The 17815-nt window shown below is 48.0% G+C and overlaps 17 non-coding genes across 17 annotated transcripts; all 17 read left to right on the top strand.

Moving 5' to 3' along the window:
* Positions 1-538: 538 nt before the first annotated feature.
* On the top strand, positions 539-610 carry trnac-gca (transfer RNA cysteine (anticodon GCA)). Its single transcript has one exon. It is a non-coding gene; the product is annotated as a tRNA-Cys (tRNA).
* Positions 611-1077: 467 nt separating this feature from the next.
* Positions 1078-1149, top strand: trnac-gca (transfer RNA cysteine (anticodon GCA)). Its single transcript has one exon. It is a non-coding gene; the product is annotated as a tRNA-Cys (tRNA).
* Positions 1150-2144: 995 nt separating this feature from the next.
* Positions 2145-2216, top strand: trnac-gca (transfer RNA cysteine (anticodon GCA)). Its single transcript has one exon. It is a non-coding gene; the product is annotated as a tRNA-Cys (tRNA).
* A 455-nt stretch (positions 2217-2671) lies between these two features.
* trnac-gca (transfer RNA cysteine (anticodon GCA)) lies at positions 2672-2743 on the top strand. The gene has a single exon. It is a non-coding gene; the product is annotated as a tRNA-Cys (tRNA).
* A 1544-nt stretch (positions 2744-4287) lies between these two features.
* trnac-gca (transfer RNA cysteine (anticodon GCA)) lies at positions 4288-4359 on the top strand. Its single transcript has one exon. It is a non-coding gene; the product is annotated as a tRNA-Cys (tRNA).
* Positions 4360-4814: 455 nt separating this feature from the next.
* Positions 4815-4886, top strand: trnac-gca (transfer RNA cysteine (anticodon GCA)). Its single transcript has one exon. It is a non-coding gene; the product is annotated as a tRNA-Cys (tRNA).
* A 995-nt stretch (positions 4887-5881) lies between these two features.
* Positions 5882-5953, top strand: trnac-gca (transfer RNA cysteine (anticodon GCA)). Its single transcript has one exon. It is a non-coding gene; the product is annotated as a tRNA-Cys (tRNA).
* A 455-nt stretch (positions 5954-6408) lies between these two features.
* trnac-gca (transfer RNA cysteine (anticodon GCA)) lies at positions 6409-6480 on the top strand. Its single transcript has one exon. It is a non-coding gene; the product is annotated as a tRNA-Cys (tRNA).
* Positions 6481-8024: 1544 nt separating this feature from the next.
* On the top strand, positions 8025-8096 carry trnac-gca (transfer RNA cysteine (anticodon GCA)). Its single transcript has one exon. It is a non-coding gene; the product is annotated as a tRNA-Cys (tRNA).
* A 455-nt stretch (positions 8097-8551) lies between these two features.
* trnac-gca (transfer RNA cysteine (anticodon GCA)) lies at positions 8552-8623 on the top strand. Its single transcript has one exon. It is a non-coding gene; the product is annotated as a tRNA-Cys (tRNA).
* Positions 8624-9090: 467 nt separating this feature from the next.
* On the top strand, positions 9091-9162 carry trnac-gca (transfer RNA cysteine (anticodon GCA)). Its single transcript has one exon. It is a non-coding gene; the product is annotated as a tRNA-Cys (tRNA).
* Positions 9163-10157: 995 nt separating this feature from the next.
* On the top strand, positions 10158-10229 carry trnac-gca (transfer RNA cysteine (anticodon GCA)). Its single transcript has one exon. It is a non-coding gene; the product is annotated as a tRNA-Cys (tRNA).
* Positions 10230-10684: 455 nt separating this feature from the next.
* On the top strand, positions 10685-10756 carry trnac-gca (transfer RNA cysteine (anticodon GCA)). Its single transcript has one exon. It is a non-coding gene; the product is annotated as a tRNA-Cys (tRNA).
* A 480-nt stretch (positions 10757-11236) lies between these two features.
* trnac-gca (transfer RNA cysteine (anticodon GCA)) lies at positions 11237-11308 on the top strand. Its single transcript has one exon. It is a non-coding gene; the product is annotated as a tRNA-Cys (tRNA).
* A 2587-nt stretch (positions 11309-13895) lies between these two features.
* trnac-gca (transfer RNA cysteine (anticodon GCA)) lies at positions 13896-13967 on the top strand. Its single transcript has one exon. It is a non-coding gene; the product is annotated as a tRNA-Cys (tRNA).
* A 985-nt stretch (positions 13968-14952) lies between these two features.
* trnac-gca (transfer RNA cysteine (anticodon GCA)) lies at positions 14953-15024 on the top strand. The gene has a single exon. It is a non-coding gene; the product is annotated as a tRNA-Cys (tRNA).
* Positions 15025-17090: 2066 nt separating this feature from the next.
* Positions 17091-17162, top strand: trnac-gca (transfer RNA cysteine (anticodon GCA)). The gene has a single exon. It is a non-coding gene; the product is annotated as a tRNA-Cys (tRNA).
* Positions 17163-17815: the final 653 nt, after the last annotated feature.

The raw sequence follows: 17815 nt of genomic DNA, 5'->3' as shown, positions 1-17815 counted from the left end.
AGTTTTCAGTTGGGGGTATAGCTCAGTGATAGAGCATTTTACTGCAGATCAAGAGGTCCCCAGTTCAAATCTGGGTGCCCCCTTTATACAAGCAACTTCCCTGCACTGGAGCGGCTTTTCAAGTAACTGCCGTTGCCCCTCCTGCACAGGAAACACTGAAGGAGGGGTGTTTTGCTACCACAGCAAGGTTCCTTCTACGATGAACACCTCAAAGACACAAAGATCCGTGTTGCATCGTGAGATGTTGCAAAACATGCACTGCAGCGCTGAAACGAGAGCATGAAAGCATTGCACGTGCATACGGTCAGCGCCGAGGTCATCGGAGCAATATCTTCCGTCCATCTGAACTCTACCACTCAGCCATTTCCATTTCCGATGCAAATGCCATTGAAGTCAGACAGTCATTTTGGAGTTAGGTTCCACATACAAAACATCTGTGCTGCACGTAAACTGTTGAAAGGCGCAGACAAGAGAGTTGTTTTAGACAATTGTCACTGTAGTATGTGGAAAGTGTAAACATGCACCGCAGTTTTCTGTTGGGGGTATAGCTCAGTGGTAGAGCATTTGACTGCAGATCAAGAGGTCCCCAGTTCAAATCTGGGTGCCCCCTTTATAGAAGCAACTTCCCGGCACTGGAGCGGCTTTTCAAGTAACTGCCGTTGCCCATCCTGCACAGGAAACACTGAAGGAGGGGTGTTTTGCTACCACAGCAAGGTTCCTTCTACGATGAACACCTCAAAGACACAAAGATCCGTGTTGCATCGTGAGATGTTGCAAAACATGCACTGCAGCCCCGAAACGAGAGCATGAAAGCGTTGCACGTACATACGGTCAGCGCGGATGCACTCTATGAGTGCATCTGCGCAATATCTTCCGTCCATCTGAACTCTACCACTCAGCCATTTCCATTTCCGATGCAAATGCCATTGAAGTCAGACAGTCATTTTGGAGTTAGGTTCCACATACAAAACATCTGTGCTGCACGTAAACTGTTGAAAGGCACAGACAACAGAGTTGTTTTAGACAATTGTCACTGTAGTATGTGGAAAGTGTAAACATGCACCGCAGTTTTCCAGTGGGGGTATAGCTCAGTGGTAGAGCATTTGACTGCAGATCAAGAGGTCCCCAGTTCAAATCTGGGTGCCCCCTTTATACAAGCAACTTCCCTGCACTGGAGCGGCTTTTAAAGTAACTGCCGTTGCCCATCCTGCACAGGAAACACTGAAGGAGGGGTGTTTTGCTACCACAGCAAGGTTCCTTCTACGATGAACACCTCAAAGACACGAAGATCCGTGTTGCATCGTGAGATGTTGCAAAACATGCACTGCAGCGCTGAAACGAGAGCATGAAAGCATCGCACGTGCATATGGTCAGCGCGGATGCACACGATGAGTGCATCTGCGCAATATCTTCCGTCCATCTGAACTCTACCACTCAGCCATTTCCATTTCCGATGCAAATGCCATTGAAGTCAGACAGTCATTTTGGAGTTAGGTTCCACATACAAAACATCTGTGCTGCACGTAAACTGTTGAAAGGCACAGACAAGAGAGTTGTTTTCGACAATTGTCACTGTAGTATGTTGAAAGTGTAAACATGCACCGCAGTCTTCTGGTGGGGGTATTGCTCAGTGGTAGAGCATTTGACTGCAGATCCCGCGGTCCCCAGTTCAAATCTGGGTGCCCCCTTTATAGAAGCAACTTCCCTGCACTGGAGCGGCTTTTCAAGTAACTGCCGTTGCCCATCCTGCGCAGGAAACACTGAAGGAGGCGTGTTTTGCTACCACAGCAAGGTTCCTTCTATGATGAACACCTCAAAGACACAAAGATCCGTGTTGCATCGTGAGATGTTGCAAAACATGCACTGCAGCCCCGAAACGAGAGCATGAAAGCGTTGCACGTACATACGGTCAGCGCGGATGCACTCTATGAGTGCATCTGCGCAATATCTTCCGTCCATCACTCAGCCATTTCCATTTCCGATGCAAATGCCATTGAAGTCAGACAGTCATTTTGGAGTTAGGTTCCATATACAAAACATCTGTACTGCACGTAAACTGTTGAAAGGCGCAGACAAAAGAGTTGTTTTCGACAATTGTCACTGTAGTTTGTGAAAACTGTAAACATGCACCGCAGTTTTCCGGTGGGGGTATAGCTCAGTGGTAGAGCATTTGACTGCAGATCAAGAGGTCCCCAGTTCAAATCTGGATGCCCCCTTTTTAGAAGCAACTTCCCGGCACTGGAGCGGCTTTTCAAGTAACTGCCGTTGCCCATCCTGCACAGGAAACACTGAAGGAGGGGTGTTTTGCTACCACAGCAAGGTTCCTTCTACGATAAACACCTCAAAGACACGAAGATCCGTGTTGCATCGTGAGATGTTGCAAAACATGCACTGCAGCACTGAAACGAGAGCATGAAAGCATTGCACGTGCATACGGTCAGCGCCGAGGTCATCGGAGCAATATCTTCCGTCCATCTGGACTCGACCACTCAGCCGTTTCCATTTCCGATGCAAATGCCATTGAAGTCAGACAGTCATTTTGGAGTTAGGTTCCACATACAAAACATCTGTGCTGCACGTAAACTGTTGAAAGGCGCAGACAAGAGAGTTGTTTTAGACAATTGTCACTGTAGTATGTGGAAAGTGTAAACATGCACCGCAGTTTTCAGTTGGGGGTATAGCTCAGTGGTAGAGCATTTGACTGCAGATCAAGAGGACCCCAGTTCAAATCTGGGTGCCCTCTTTATAGAAACAACTTCCCGAAGCAACTTCCCGGCACTGGAGCGGCTTTTCAAGTAACTGCCGTTGCCCATCCTGCACAGGAAACACTGAAGGAGGGGTGATTTGCTACCACAGCAAGGTTCCTTCTTTGATGAACACCTCAAAGACACGAAGATCCGTGTTGCATCGTGAGATGTTGCAAAACATGCACTGCAGCGCTGAAACGAGAGCATGAAAGCGTTGCACGTACATACGGTCAGCGCGGATGCACTCTATGAGTGCATCTGCGCAATATCTTCCGTCCATCTGAACTCTACCACTCAGCCATTTCCATTTCCGATGCAAATGCCATTGAAGTCAGACAGTCATTTTGGAGTTAGGTTCCACATACAAAACATCTGTGCTGCACGTAAACTGTTGAAAGGCACAGACAACAGCGTTGTTTTAGACAATTGTCACTGTAGTATGTGGAAAGTGTAAACATGCACCGCAGTTTTCCAGTGGGGGTGTAGCTCAGTGGAGCATTTGACTGCAGATCAAGAGGTCCCCAGTTCAAATCTGGGTGCCCCCTTTACACAAGCAACTTCCCGGCACTGGAGCGGCTTTTCAAGTAACTGCCGTTGCCCATCCTGCACAGGAAACACTGAAGGAGGGGTGTTTTGCTACCACAGCAAGGTTCCTTCTACGATGAACACCTCAAAGACACGAAGATCCGTGTTGCATCGTGAGATGTTGCAAAACATGCACTGCAGCGCTGAAACGAGAGCATGAAAGCATCGCACGTGCATATGGTCAGCGCGGATGCACACGATGAGTGCATCTGCGCAATATCTTCCGTCCATCTGAACTCTACCACTCAGCCATTTCCATTTCCGATGCAAATGCCATTGAAGTCAGACAGTCATTTTGGAGTTAGGTTCCACATACAAAACATCTGTGCTGCACGTAAACTGTTGAAAGGCACAGACAAGAGAGTTGTTTTCGACAATTGTCACTGTAGTATGTTGAAAGTGTAAACATGCACCGCAGTCTTCTGGTGGGGGTATTGCTCAGTGGTAGAGCATTTGACTGCAGATCCCGAGGTCCCCAGTTCAAATCTGGGTGCCCCCTTTATAGAAGCAACTTCCCTGCACTGGAGCGGCTTTTCAAGTAACTGCCGTTGCCCATCCTGCGCAGGAAACACTGAAGGAGGCGTGTTTTGCTACCACAGCAAGGTTCCTTCTATGATGAACACCTCAAAGACACAAAGATCCGTGTTGCATCGTGAGATGTTGCAAAACATGCACTGCAGCCCCGAAACGAGAGCATGAAAGCGTTGCACGTACATACGGTCAGCGCGGATGCACTCTATGAGTGCATCTGCGCAATATCTTCCGTCCATCACTCAGCCATTTCCATTTCCGATGCAAATGCCATTGAAGTCAGACAGTCATTTTGGAGTTAGGTTCCATATACAAAACATCTGTACTGCACGTAAACTGTTGAAAGGCGCAGACAAAAGAGTTGTTTTCGACAATTGTCACTGTAGTTTGTGAAAACTGTAAACATGCACCGCAGTTTTCCGGTGGGGGTATAGCTCAGTGGTAGAGCATTTGACTGCAGATCAAGAGGTCCCCAGTTCAAATCTGGGTGCCCCCTTTATAGAAGCAACTTCCCGGCACTGGAGCGGCTTTTCAAGTAACTGCCGTTGCCCATCCTGCACAGGAAACACTGAAGGAGGGGTGTTTTGCTACCACAGCAAGGTTCCTTCTACGATAAACACCTCAAAGACACGAAGATCCGTGTTGCATCGTGAGATGTTGCAAAACATGCACTGCAGCGCTGAAACGAGAGCATGAAAGCATTGCACGTGCATACGGTCAGCGCCGAGGTCATCGGAGCAATATCTTCCGTCCATCTGGACTCGACCACTCAGCCGTTTCCATTTCCGATGCAAATGCCATTGAAGTCAGACAGTCATTTTGGAGTTAGGTTCCACATACAAAACATCTGTGCTGCACGTAAACTGTTGAAAGGCACAGACAAAAGAGTTGTTTTCGACAATTGTCACTGTAGTATGTGGAAAGTATAAACATGCACCGTAGCTTTCCGTTGGGGGTATAGCTCAGTGGTAGAGCATTTGACTGCAGATCAAGAGGTCCCCAGTTCAAATCTGGGTGCCCCCTTTATACAAGCAACTTCCCTGCAGTGGAGCGGCTTTTAAAGTAACTGCCGTTGCCCATCCTGCACAGGAAACACTGAAGGAGGGGTGTTTTGCTACCACAGCAAGGTTCCTTCTACGATGAACACCTCAAAGACACGAAGATCCGTGTTGCATCGTGAGATGTTGCAAAACATGCACTGCAGCGCTGAAACGAGAGCATGAAAGCATCGCACGTGCATATGGTCAGCGCGGATGCACACGATGAGTGCATCTGCGCAATATCTTCCGTCCATCTGAACTCTACCACTCAGCCATTTCCATTTCCGATGCAAATGCCATTGAAGTCAGACAGTCATTTTGGAGTTAGGTTCCACATACAAAACATCTGTGCTGCACGTAAACTGTTGAAAGGCACAGACAAGAGAGTTGTTTTCGACAATTGTCACTGTAGTATGTTGAAAGTGTAAACATGCACCGCAGTCTTCTGGTGGGGGTATTGCTCAGTGGTAGAGCATTTGACTGCAGATCCCGAGGTCCCCAGTTCAAATCTGGGTGCCCCCTTTATAGAAGCAACTTCCCTGCACTGGAGCGGCTTTTCAAGTAACTGCCGTTGCCCATCCTGCGCAGGAAACACTGAAGGAGGCGTGTTTTGCTACCACAGCAAGGTTCCTTCTATGATGAACACCTCAAAGACACAAAGATCCGTGTTGCATCGTGAGATGTTGCAAAACATGCACTGCAGCCCCGAAACGAGAGCATGAAAGCGTTGCACGTACATACGGTCAGCGCGGATGCACTCTATGAGTGCATCTGCGCAATATCTTCCGTCCATCACTCAGCCATTTCCATTTCCGATGCAAATGCCATTGAAGTCAGACAGTCATTTTGGAGTTAGGTTCCATATACAAAACATCTGTACTGCACGTAAACTGTTGAAAGGCGCAGACAAAAGAGTTGTTTTCGACAATTGTCACTGTAGTTTGTGAAAACTGTAAACATGCACCGCAGTTTTCCGGTGGGGGTATAGCTCAGTGGTAGAGCATTTGACTGCAGATCAAGAGGTCCCCAGTTCAAATCTGGGTGCCCCCTTTTTAGAAGCAACTTCCCGGCACTGGAGCGGCTTTTCAAGTAACTGCCGTTGCCCATCCTGCACAGGAAACACTGAAGGAGGGGTGTTTTGCTACCACAGCAAGGTTCCTTCTACGATAAACACCTCAAAGACACGAAGATCCGTGTTGCATCGTGAGATGTTGCAAAACATGCACTGCAGCACTGAAACGAGAGCATGAAAGCATTGCACGTGCATACGGTCAGCGCCGAGGTCATCGGAGCAATATCTTCCGTCCATCTGGACTCGACCACTCAGCCGTTTCCATTTCCGATGCAAATGCCATTGAAGTCAGACAGTCATTTTGGAGTTAGGTTCCACATACAAAACATCTGTGCTGCACGTAAACTGTTGAAAGGCGCAGACAAGAGAGTTGTTTTAGACAATTGTCACTGTAGTATGTGGAAAGTGTAAACATGCACCGCAGTTTTCAGTTGGGGGTATAGCTCAGTGGTAGAGCATTTGACTGCAGATCAAGAGGACCCCAGTTCAAATCTGGGTGCCCTCTTTATAGAAACAACTTCCCGAAGCAACTTCCCGGCACTGGAGCGGCTTTTCAAGTAACTGCCGTTGCCCATCCTGCACAGGAAACACTGAAGGAGGGGTGATTTGCTACCACAGCAAGGTTCCTTCTTTGATGAACACCTCAAAGACACGAAGATCCGTGTTGCATCGTGAGATGTTGCAAAACATGCACTGCAGCGCTGAAACGAGAGCATGAAAGCGTTGCACGTACATACGGTCAGCGCGGATGCACTCTATGAGTGCATCTGCGCAATATCTTCCGTCCATCTGAACTCTACCACTCAGCCATTTCCATTTCCGATGCAAATGCCATTGAAGTCAGACAGTCATTTTGGAGTTAGGTTCCACATACAAAACATCTGTGCTGCACGTAAACTGTTGAAAGGCACAGACAACAGCGTTGTTTTAGACAATTGTCACTGTAGTATGTGGAAAGTGTAAACATGCACCGCAGTTTTCCAGTGGGGGTGTAGCTCAGTGGAGCATTTGACTGCAGATCAAGAGGTCCCCAGTTCAAATCTGGGTGCCCCCTTTACACAAGCAACTTCCCGGCACTGGAGCGGCTTTTCAAGTAACTGCCGTTGCCCATCCTGCACAGGAAACACTGAAGGAGGGGTGTTTTGCTACCACAGCAAGGTTCCTTCTACGATGAACACCTCAAAGACACGAAGATCCGTGTTGCATCGTGAGATGTTGCAAAACATGCACTGCAGCGCTGAAACGAGAGCATGAAAGCATCGCACGTGCATATGGTCAGCGCGGATGCACACGATGAGTGCATCTGCGCAATATCTTCCGTCCATCTGAACTCTACCACTCAGCCATTTCCATTTCCGATGCAAATGCCATTGAAGTCAGACAGTCATTTTGGAGTTAGGTTCCACATACAAAACATCTGTGCTGCACGTAAACTGTTGAAAGGCACAGACAAGAGAGTTGTTTTCGACAATTGTCACTGTAGTATGTTGAAAGTGTAAACATGCACCGCAGTCTTCTGGTGGGGGTATTGCTCAGTGGTAGAGCATTTGACTGCAGATCCCGAGGTCCCCAGTTCAAATCTGGGTGCCCCCTTTATAGAAGCAACTTCCCTGCACTGGAGCGGCTTTTCAAGTAACTGCCGTTGCCCATCCTGCGCAGGAAACACTGAAGGAGGCGTGTTTTGCTACCACAGCAAGGTTCCTTCTATGATGAACACCTCAAAGACACAAAGATCCGTGTTGCATCGTGAGATGTTGCAAAACATGCACTGCAGCCCCGAAACGAGAGCATGAAAGCGTTGCACGTACATACGGTCAGCGCGGATGCACTCTATGAGTGCATCTGCGCAATATCTTCCGTCCATCACTCAGCCATTTCCATTTCCGATGCAAATGCCATTGAAGTCAGACAGTCATTTTGGAGTTAGGTTCCATATACAAAACATCTGTACTGCACGTAAACTGTTGAAAGGCGCAGACAAAAGAGTTGTTTTCGACAATTGTCACTGTAGTTTGTCAAAACTGTAAACATGCACCGCAGTTTTCCGGTGGGGGTATAGCTCAGTGGTAGAGCATTTGACTGCAGATCAAGAGGTCCCCAGTTCAAATCTGGGTGCCCCCTTTATAGAAGCAACTTCCCGGCACTGGAGCGGCTTTTCAAGTAACTGCCGTTGCCCATCCTGCACAGGAAACACTGAAGGAGGGGTGTTTTGCTACCACAGCAAGGTTCCTTCTACGATAAACACCTCAAAGACACGAAGATCCGTGTTGCATCGTGAGATGTTGCAAAACATGCACTGCAGCGCTGAAACGAGAGCATGAAAGCATTGCACGTGCATACGGTCAGCGCCGAGGTCATCGGAGCAATATCTTCCGTCCATCTGGACTCGACCACTCAGCCGTTTCCATTTCCGATGCAAATGCCATTGAAGTCAGACAGTCATTTTGGAGTTAGGTTCCACATACAAAACATCTGTGCTGCACGTAAACTGTTGAAAGGCACAGACAAAAGAGTTGTTTTCGACAATTGTCACTGTAGTTTGTGAAAACTGTAAACATGCACCGCAGTTTTCCGGTGGGGGTATAGCTCAGTGGTAGAGCATTTGACTGCAGATCAAGAGGTCCCCAGTTCAAATCTGGGTGCCCCCTTTATAGAAGCAACTTCCCGGCACTGGAGCGGCTTTTCAAGTAACTGCCGTTGCCCATCCTGCGCAGGAAACACTGACGGAGGCGTGTTTTGCTACCACAGCAAGGTTCCTTCTACGATGAACACCTCAAAGACACAAAGATCCGTGTTGCATCGTGAGATGTTGCAAAACATGCACTGCAGCCCCGAAACGAGAGCATGAAAGCGTTGCACGTACATACGGTCAGCGCGGATGCACTCTATGAGTGCATCTGCGCAATATCTTCCGTCCATCTGAACTCTACCACTCAGCCATTTCCATTTCCGATGCAAATGCCATTGAAGTCAGACAGTCATTTTGGAGTTAGGTTCCACATACAAAACATCTGTGCTGCACGTAAACTGTTGAAAGGCACAGACAACAGAGTTGTTTTAGACAATTGTCACTGTAGTATGTGGAAAGTGTAAACATGCACCGCAGTTTTCCAGTGGGGGTATAGCTCAGTGGTAGAGCATTTGACTGCAGATCAAGAGGTCCCCAGTTCAAATCTGGGTGCCCCCTTTATACAAGCAACTTCCCTGCACTGGAGCGGCTTTTAAAGTAACTGCCGTTGCCCATCCTGCACAGGAAACACTGAAGGAGGGGTGTTTTGCTACCACAGCAAGGTTCCTTCTACGATGAACACCTCAAAGACACGAAGATCCGTGTTGCATCGTGAGATGTTGCAAAACATGCACTGCAGCGCTGAAACGAGAGCATGAAAGCATCGCACGTGCATATGGTCAGCGCGGATGCACACGATGAGTGCATCTGCGCAATATCTTCCGTCCATCTGAACTCTACCACTCAGCCATTTCCATTTCCGATGCAAATGCCATTGAAGTCAGACAGTCATTTTGGAGTTAGGTTCCACATACAAAACATCTGTGCTGCACGTAAACTGTTGAAAGGCACAGACAAGAGAGTTGTTTTCGACAATTGTCACTGTAGTATGTTGAAAGTGTAAACATGCACCGCAGTCTTCTGGTGGGGGTATTGCTCAGTGGTAGAGCATTTGACTGCAGATCCCAAGGTCCCCACTTCAAATCTGGGTGCCCCCTTTATAGAAGCAACTTCCCTGCACTGGAGCGGCTTTTCAAGTAACTGCCGTTGCCCATCCTGCGCAGGAAACACTGAAGGAGGCGTGTTTTGCTACCACAGCAAGGTTCCTTCTATGATGAACACCTCAAAGACACAAAGATCCGTGTTGCATCGTGAGATGTTGCAAAACATGCACTGCAGCCCCGAAACGAGAGCATGAAAGCGTTGCACGTACATACGGTCAGCGCGGATGCACTCTATGAGTGCATCTGCGCAATATCTTCCGTCCATCACTCAGCCATTTCCATTTCCGATGCAAATGCCATTGAAGTCAGACAGTCATTTTGGAGTTAGGTTCCATATACAAAACATCTGTACTGCACGTAAACTGTTGAAAGGCGCAGACAAAAGAGTTGTTTTCGACAATTGTCACTGTAGTTTGTGAAAACTGTAAACATGCACCGCAGTTTTCCGGTGGGGGTATAGCTCAGTGGTAGAGCATTTGACTGCAGATCAAGAGGTCCCCAGTTCAAATCTGGGTGCCCCCTTTATAGAAGCAACTTCCCGGCACTGGAGCGGCTTTTCAAGTAACTGCCGTTGCCCATCCTGCACAGGAAATACTGAAGGAGGGGTGTTTTGCTACCACAGCAAGGTTCCTTCTACGATAAACACCTCAAAGACACGAAGATCCGTGTTGCATCGTGAGATGTTGCAAAACATGCACTGCAGCGCTGAAACGAGAGCATGAAAGCATTGCACGTGCATACGGTCAGCGCCGAGGTCATCGGAGCAATATCTTCCGTCCATCTGGACTCGACCACTCAGCCGTTTCCATTTCCGATGCAAATGCCATTGAAGTCAGACAGTCATTTTGGAGTTAGGTTCCACATACAAAACATCTGTGCTGCATGTAAACTGTTGAAAGGCGCAGACAAGAGAGTTGTTTTAGACAATTGTCACTGTAGTATGTGGAAAGTGTAAACATGCACCGCAGTTTTCAGTTGGGGGTATGGCTCAGTGGTAGAGCATTTGACTGCAGATCAAGAGGTCCCCAGTTCAAATCTGGGTGCCCTCTTTATAGAAACAACTTCCCGAAGCAACTTCCCGGCACTGGAGCGGCTTTTCAAGTAACTGCCGTTGCCCATCCTGCACAGGAAACACTGAAGGAGGGGTGTTTTGCTACCACAGCAAGGTTCCTTCTATGATGAACACCTCAAAGACACGAAGATCCGTGTTGCATCGTGAGATGTTGCAAAACATGCACTGCAGCGCTGAAACGAGAGCATGAAAGCATCGCACGTGCATATGGTCAGCGCGGATGCACTCGATGAGTGCATCTGCGCAATATCTTCCGTCCATCTGAACTCTACCACTCAGCCATTTCCATTTCCGATGCAAATGCCATTGAGGTCAGACAGTCATTTTGGAGTTAGGTTCCACATACAAAACATCTGTGCTGCACGTAAACTGTTGAAAGGCACAGACAAAAGAGTTGTTTTCGACAATTGTCACTGTAGTATGTGGAAAGTATAAACATGCACCGTAGCTTTCCGTTGGGGGTATAGCTCAGTGGTAGAGCATTTGACTGCAGATCAAGAGGTCCCCAGTTCAAATCTGGGTGCCCCCTTTATACAAGCAACTTCCCTGCAGTGGAGCGGCTTTTAAAGTAACTGCCGTTGCCCATCCTGCACAGGAAACACTGAAGGAGGGGTGTTTTGCTACCACAGCAAGGTTCCTTCTACGATGAACACCTCAAAGACACGAAGATCCGTGTTGCATCGTGAGATGTTGCAAAACATGCACTGCAGCGCTGAAACGAGAGCATGAAAGCATCGCACGTGCATATGGTCAGCGCGGATGCACTCGATGAGTGCATCTGCGCAATATCTTCCGTCCATCTGAACTCTACCACTCAGCCATTTCCATTTCCGATGCAAATGCCATTGAAGTCAGACAGTCATTTTGGAGTTAGGTTCCACATACAAAACATCTGTGCTGCACGTAAACTGATGAAAGGCGCAGACAAGAGAGTTGTTTTAGACAATTGTCATTGTAGTATGTGGAAAGTGTAAACATGCACCGCCGTTTTCTCGTGGGGGTATAGCTCAGTGGTAGAGCATTTGACTGCAGATCCAGATGTCCCCAGTACAAATCTGGGTGCCCCCTTTATGCAAGCAACTTCCCTGCACTGGAGCGGCTTTTCAAGTAACTGCCGTTGCACAGGAAACACTGAAGGAGGGGTGTTTTGCTACCACAGCAAGGTTCCTTCTTTGATGAACACCTCAAAGACACAAAGATCCGTGTTGCATCGTGAGATGTTGCAAAACATGCACTGCATCGCCGAAACGACAGCATGAAAGCATTGCACGTGCATACGGTCAGCGCCGAGGTCATCGGAGCAATATCTTCCGTCCATCTGGACTCTACCACTCAGCCATTTCCATTTCCGATGCAAATGCCATTGAAGTCAGACAGTCATTTTGGAGTTAGGTTCCACATACAAAACATCTGTGCTGCACGTAAACTGTTGAAAGGCGCAGACAAGAGAGTTGTTTTAGACAATTGTCACTGTAGTATGTGGAAAGTGTAAACATGCACCGCAGTTTTCAGTTGGGGGTATAGCTCAGTGATAGAGCATTTTACTGCAGATCAAGAGGTCCCCAGTTCAAATCTGGGTGCCCCCTTTATACAAGCAACTTCCCTGCACTGGAGCGGCTTTTCAAGTAACTGCCGTTGCCCCTCCTGCACAGGAAACACTGAAGGAGGGGTGTTTTGCTACCACAGCAAGGTTCCTTCTACGATGAACACCTCAAAGACACGAAGATCCGTGTTGCATCGTGAGATGTTGCAAAACATGCACTGCAGCGCTGAAACGAGAGCATGAAAGCATTGCACGTGCATACGGTCAGCGCCGAGGTCATCGGAGCAATATCTTCCGTCCATCTGGACTCTACCACTCAGCCATTTCCATTTCCGATGCAAATGCCATTGAAGTCAGACAGTCATTTTGGAGTTAGGTTCCACATACAAAACATCTGTGCTGCACGTAAACTGTTGAAAGGCGCAGACAAGAGAGTTGTTTTCGACAATTGTCATTGTAGTATGTTGAAAGTGTAAACATGCACCGCAGTTTTCCGGTGGGGGTATTGCTCAGTGGTAGAGCATTTGACTGCAGATCCCGAGGTCCCCAGTTCAAATCTGGGTGCCCGCTTTATAGAAGCAACCTCCCTGCACTGGAGCGGCTTTTCAAGTAACTGCCGTTGCCCATCCTGCGCAGGAAACACTGAAGGAGGCGTGTTTTGCTACCACAGCAAGGTTCCTTCTATGATGAACACCTCAAAGACACAAAGATCCGTGTTGCATCGTGAGATGTTGCAAAACATGCACTGCAGCCCCGAAACGAGAGCATGAAAGCGTTGCACGTACATACGGTCAGCGCGGATGCACTCTATGAGTGCATCTGCGCAATATCTTCCGTCCATCTGAACTCTACCACTCAGCCATTTCCATTTCCGATGCAAATGCCATTGAAGTCAGACAGTCATTTTGGAGTTAGGTTCCACATACAAAACATCTGTGCTGCACGTAAACTGTTGAAAGGCACAGACAACAGAGTTGTTTTAGACAATTGTCACTGTAGTATGTGGAAAGTGTAAACATGCACCGCAGTTTTCCAGTGGGGGTGTAGCTCAGTGGAGCATTTGACTGCAGATCAAGAGGTCCCCAGTTCAAATCTGGGTGCCCCCTTTACACAAGCAACTTCCCGGCACTGGAGCGGCTCTTCAAGTAACTGCCGTTGCCCCTCCTGCACAGGAAACACTGAAGGAGGGGTGTTTTGCTACCACAGCAAGGTTCCTTCTACGATGAACACCTCAAAGACACGAAGATCCGTGTTGCATCGTGAGATGTTGCAAAACATGCACTGCAGCGCTGAAACGAGAGCATGAAAGCATCGCACGTGCATATGGTCAGCGCGGATGCACTCGATGAGTGCATCTGCGCAATATCTTCCGTCCATCTGAACTCTACCACTCAGCCATTTCCATTTCCGATGCAAATGCCATTGAAGTCAGACAGTCATTTTGGAGTTAGGTTCCACATACAAAACATCTGTGCTGCACGTAAACTGTTGAAAGGCACAGACAAAAGAGTTGTTTTCGACAATTGTCACTGTAGTATGTGGAAAGTATAAACATGCACCGTAGTTTTCCGTTGGGGGTATAGCTCAGTGGTAGAGCATTTGACTGCAGATCAAGAGGTCCCCAGTTCAAATCTGGGTGCCCCCTTTATACAAGCAACTTCCCTGCACTGGAGCGGCTTTTAAAGTAACTGCCGTTGCCCATCCTGCACAGGAAACACTGAAGGAGGGGTGTTTTGCTACCACAGCAAGGTTCCTTCTACGATGAACACCTCAAAGACACGAAGATCCGTGTTGCATTGTGAGATGTTGCAAAACATGCACTGCAGCGCAGAAACGAGAGCATGAAAGCATCGCACGTGCATATGGTCAGCGCGGATGCACTCGATGAGTGCATCTGCGCAATATCTTCCGTCCATCTGAACTCTACCACTCAGCCATTTCCATTTCCGATGCAAATGCCATTGAAGTCAGACAGTCATTTTGGAGTTAGGTTCCACATACAAAACATCTGTGCTGCACGTAAACTGATGAAAGGCGCAGACAAGAGAGTTGTTTTAGACAATTGTCATTGTAGTATGTGGAAAGTGTAAACATGCACCGCCGTTTTCTCGTGGGAGTATAGCTCAGTGGTAGAGCATTTGACTGCAGATCCAGATGTCCCCAGTACAAATCTGGGTGCCCCCTTTATGCAAGCAACTTCCCTGCACTGGAGCGGCTTTTCAAGTAACTGCCGTTGCACAGGAAACACTGAAGGAGGGGTGTTTTGCTACCACAGCAAGGTTCCTTCTTTGATGAACACCTCAAAGACACAAAGATCCGTGTTGCATCGTGAGATGTTGCAAAACATGCACTGCATCGCCGAAACGAGAGCATGAAAGCATTGCACGTGCATACGGTCAGCGCCGAGGTCATCGGAGCAATATCTTCCGTCCATCTGGACTCTACCACTCAGCCATTTCCATTTCCGATGCAAATGCCATTGAAGTCAGACAGTCATTTTGGAGTTAGGTTCCACATACAAAACATCTGTGCTGCACGTAAACTGTTGAAAGGCGCAGACAAGAGAGTTGTTTTAGACAATTGTCACTGTAGTATGTGGAAAGTGTAAACATGCACCGCCGTTTTCAGTTGGGGGTATAGCTCAGTGATAGAGCATTTGACTGCAGATCAAGAGGTCCCCAGTTCAAATCTGGGTGCCCCCTTTATACAAGCAACTTCCCTGCACTGGAGCGGCTTTTCAAGTAACTGCCGTTGCCCCTCCTGCACAGGAAACACTGAAGGAGGGGTGTTTTGCTACCACAGCAAGGTTCCTTCTACGATGAACACCTCAAAGACACGAAAATCCGTGTTGCATCGTGAGATGTTGCAAAACATGCACTGCAGCGCTGAAACGAGAGCATGAAAGCATTGCACGTGCATACGGTCAGCGCCGAGGTCATCGGAGCAATATCTTCCGTCCATCTGGACTCTACCACTCAGCCATTTCCATTTCCGATGCAAATGCCATTGAAGTCAGACAGTCATTTTGGAGTTAGGTTCCACATACAAAACATCTGTGCTGCACGTAAACTGATGAAAGGCGCAGACAAGAGAGTTGTTTTAGACAATTGTCACTGTAGTATGTGGAAAGTGTAAACATGCACCGCAGTTTTCTGTTGGGGGTATAGCTCAGTGGTAGAGCATTTTACTGCAGATCAAGAGGTCCCCAGTTCAAATCTGGGTGCCCCCTTTATAGAAGCAACTTCCCGGCACTGGAGCGGCTTTTCAAGTAACTGCCGTTGCCCATCCTGCACAGGAAACACTGAAGGAGGGGTGTTTTGCTACCACAGCAAGGTTCCGTCTACGATGAACACCTCAAAGACACAAAGATCCGTGTTGCATCGTGAGATGTTGCAAAACATGCACTGCAGCGCAGAAACGAGAGCATGAAAGCGTTGCACGTACATACGGTCAGCGCGGATGCACTCCATGAGTGCATCTGCGCAATATCTTCCGTCCATCTGAACTCTACCACTCAGCCATTTCCATTTCCGATGCAAATGCCATTGAAGTCAGACAGTCATTTTGGAGTTAGGTTCCACATACAAAACATCTGTGCTGCACGTAAACTGTTGAAAGGCACAGACAACAGAGTTGTTTTAGACAATTGTCACTGTAGTATGTGGAAAGTGTAAACATGCACCGCAGTCTTCCAGTGGGGTTGTAGCTCAGTGGAGCATTTGACTGCAGATCAAGAGGTCCCCAGTTCAAATCTGGGTGCCCCCTTTACACAAGCAACTTCCCGGCACTGGAGCGGCTTTTCAAGTAACTGCCGTTGCCCCTCCTGCACAGGAAACACTGAAGGAGGGGTGTTTTGCTACCACAGCAAGGTTCCTTCTTTGATGAACACCTCAAAGACACGAAGATCGGTGTTGCATCGTGAGATGTTGCAAAACATGCACTGCAGCGCAGAAACGAGAGCATGAAAGCGTTGCACGTGCATACGGTCAGCGCGGATGCACTCCATGAGTGCATCTGCGCAATATCTTCCGTCCATCTGAACTCTACCACTCAGCCATTTCCATTTCCGATGCAAATGCCATTGAAGTCAGACAGTCATTTTGGAGTTAGGTTCCACATACAAAACATCTGTGCTGCACGTAAACTGTTGAAAGGCACAGACAACAGAGTTGTTTTAGACAATTGTCACTGTAGTATGTGGAAAGTGTAAACATGCACTGCAATTTTCCAGTGGGGGTGTAGCTCAGTGGAGCATTTGACTGCAGATCAAGAGGTCCCCAGTTCAAATCTGGGTGCCCCCTTTACACAAGCAACTTCCCGGCACTGGAGCGGCTTTTCAAGTAACTGCCGTTGCCCCTCCTGCACAGGAAACACTGAAGGCGGGGTGTTTTGCTACCACAGCAAGGTTCCTTCTACGATGAACACCTCAAAGACACGAAGATCCGTGTTGCATCGTGAGATGTTGCAAAACATGCACTGCAGCGCTGAAACGAGAGCATGAAAGCATCGCACGTGCATATGGTCAGCGCGGATGCACTCGATGAGTGCATCTGCGCAATATCTTCCGTCCATCTGAACTCTACCACTCAGCCATTTCCATTTCCGATGCAAATGCCATTGAAGTCAGACAGTCATTTTGGAGTTAGGTTCCACATACAAAACATCTGTGCTGCACATAAACTGTTGAAAGGCACAGACAAAAGAGTTGTTTTCGACAATTGTCACTGTAGTATGTGGAAAGTATAAACATGCACCGTAGTTTTCCGTTGGGGGTATAGCTCAGTGGTAGAGCATTTGACTGCAGATCAAGAGGTCCCCAGTTCAAATCTGGGTGCCCCCTTTATACAAGCAACTTCCCTGCACTGGAGCGGCTTTTAAAGTAACTGCCGTTGCCCCTCCTGCACAGGAAACACTGAAGGAGGGGTGTTTTGCTACCACAGCAAGGTTCCTTCTACGATGAACACCTCAAAGACACGAAGATCCGTGTTGCATCGTGAGATGTTGCAAAACATGCACTGCAGCGCTGAAACGAGAGCATGAAAGCATCGCACGTGCATATGGTCAGCGCGGATGCACTCGATGAGTGCATCTGCGCAATATCTTCCGTCCATCTGAACTCTACCACTCAGCCATTTCCATTTCCGATGCAAATGCCATTGAAGTCAGACAGTCATTTTGGAGTTAGGTTCCACATACAAAACATCTGTGCTGCACGTAAACTGATGAAAGGCGCAGACAAGAGAGTTGTTTTAGACAATTGTCATTGTAGTATGTGGAAAGTGTAAACATGCACCGCCGTTTTCTCGTGGGAGTATAGCTCAGTGGTAGAGCATTTGACTGCAGATCCAGATGTCCCCAGTACAAATCTGGGTGCCCCCTTTATACAAGCAACTTCCCTGCACTGGAGCGGCTTTTCAAGTAACTGCCGTTGCACAGGAAACACTGAAGGAGGGGTGTTTTGCTACCACAGCAAGGTTCCTTCTACGATGAACA

The sequence above is a fragment of the Chiloscyllium punctatum genome, chromosome 42, assembly GCF_047496795.1.
Source record: "Chiloscyllium punctatum isolate Juve2018m chromosome 42, sChiPun1.3, whole genome shotgun sequence".
NCBI classification, from domain to species: Eukaryota; Metazoa; Chordata; class Chondrichthyes; order Orectolobiformes; family Hemiscylliidae; genus Chiloscyllium; species Chiloscyllium punctatum.
This window is presented reverse-complemented; position numbering and strand designations above follow the sequence as displayed.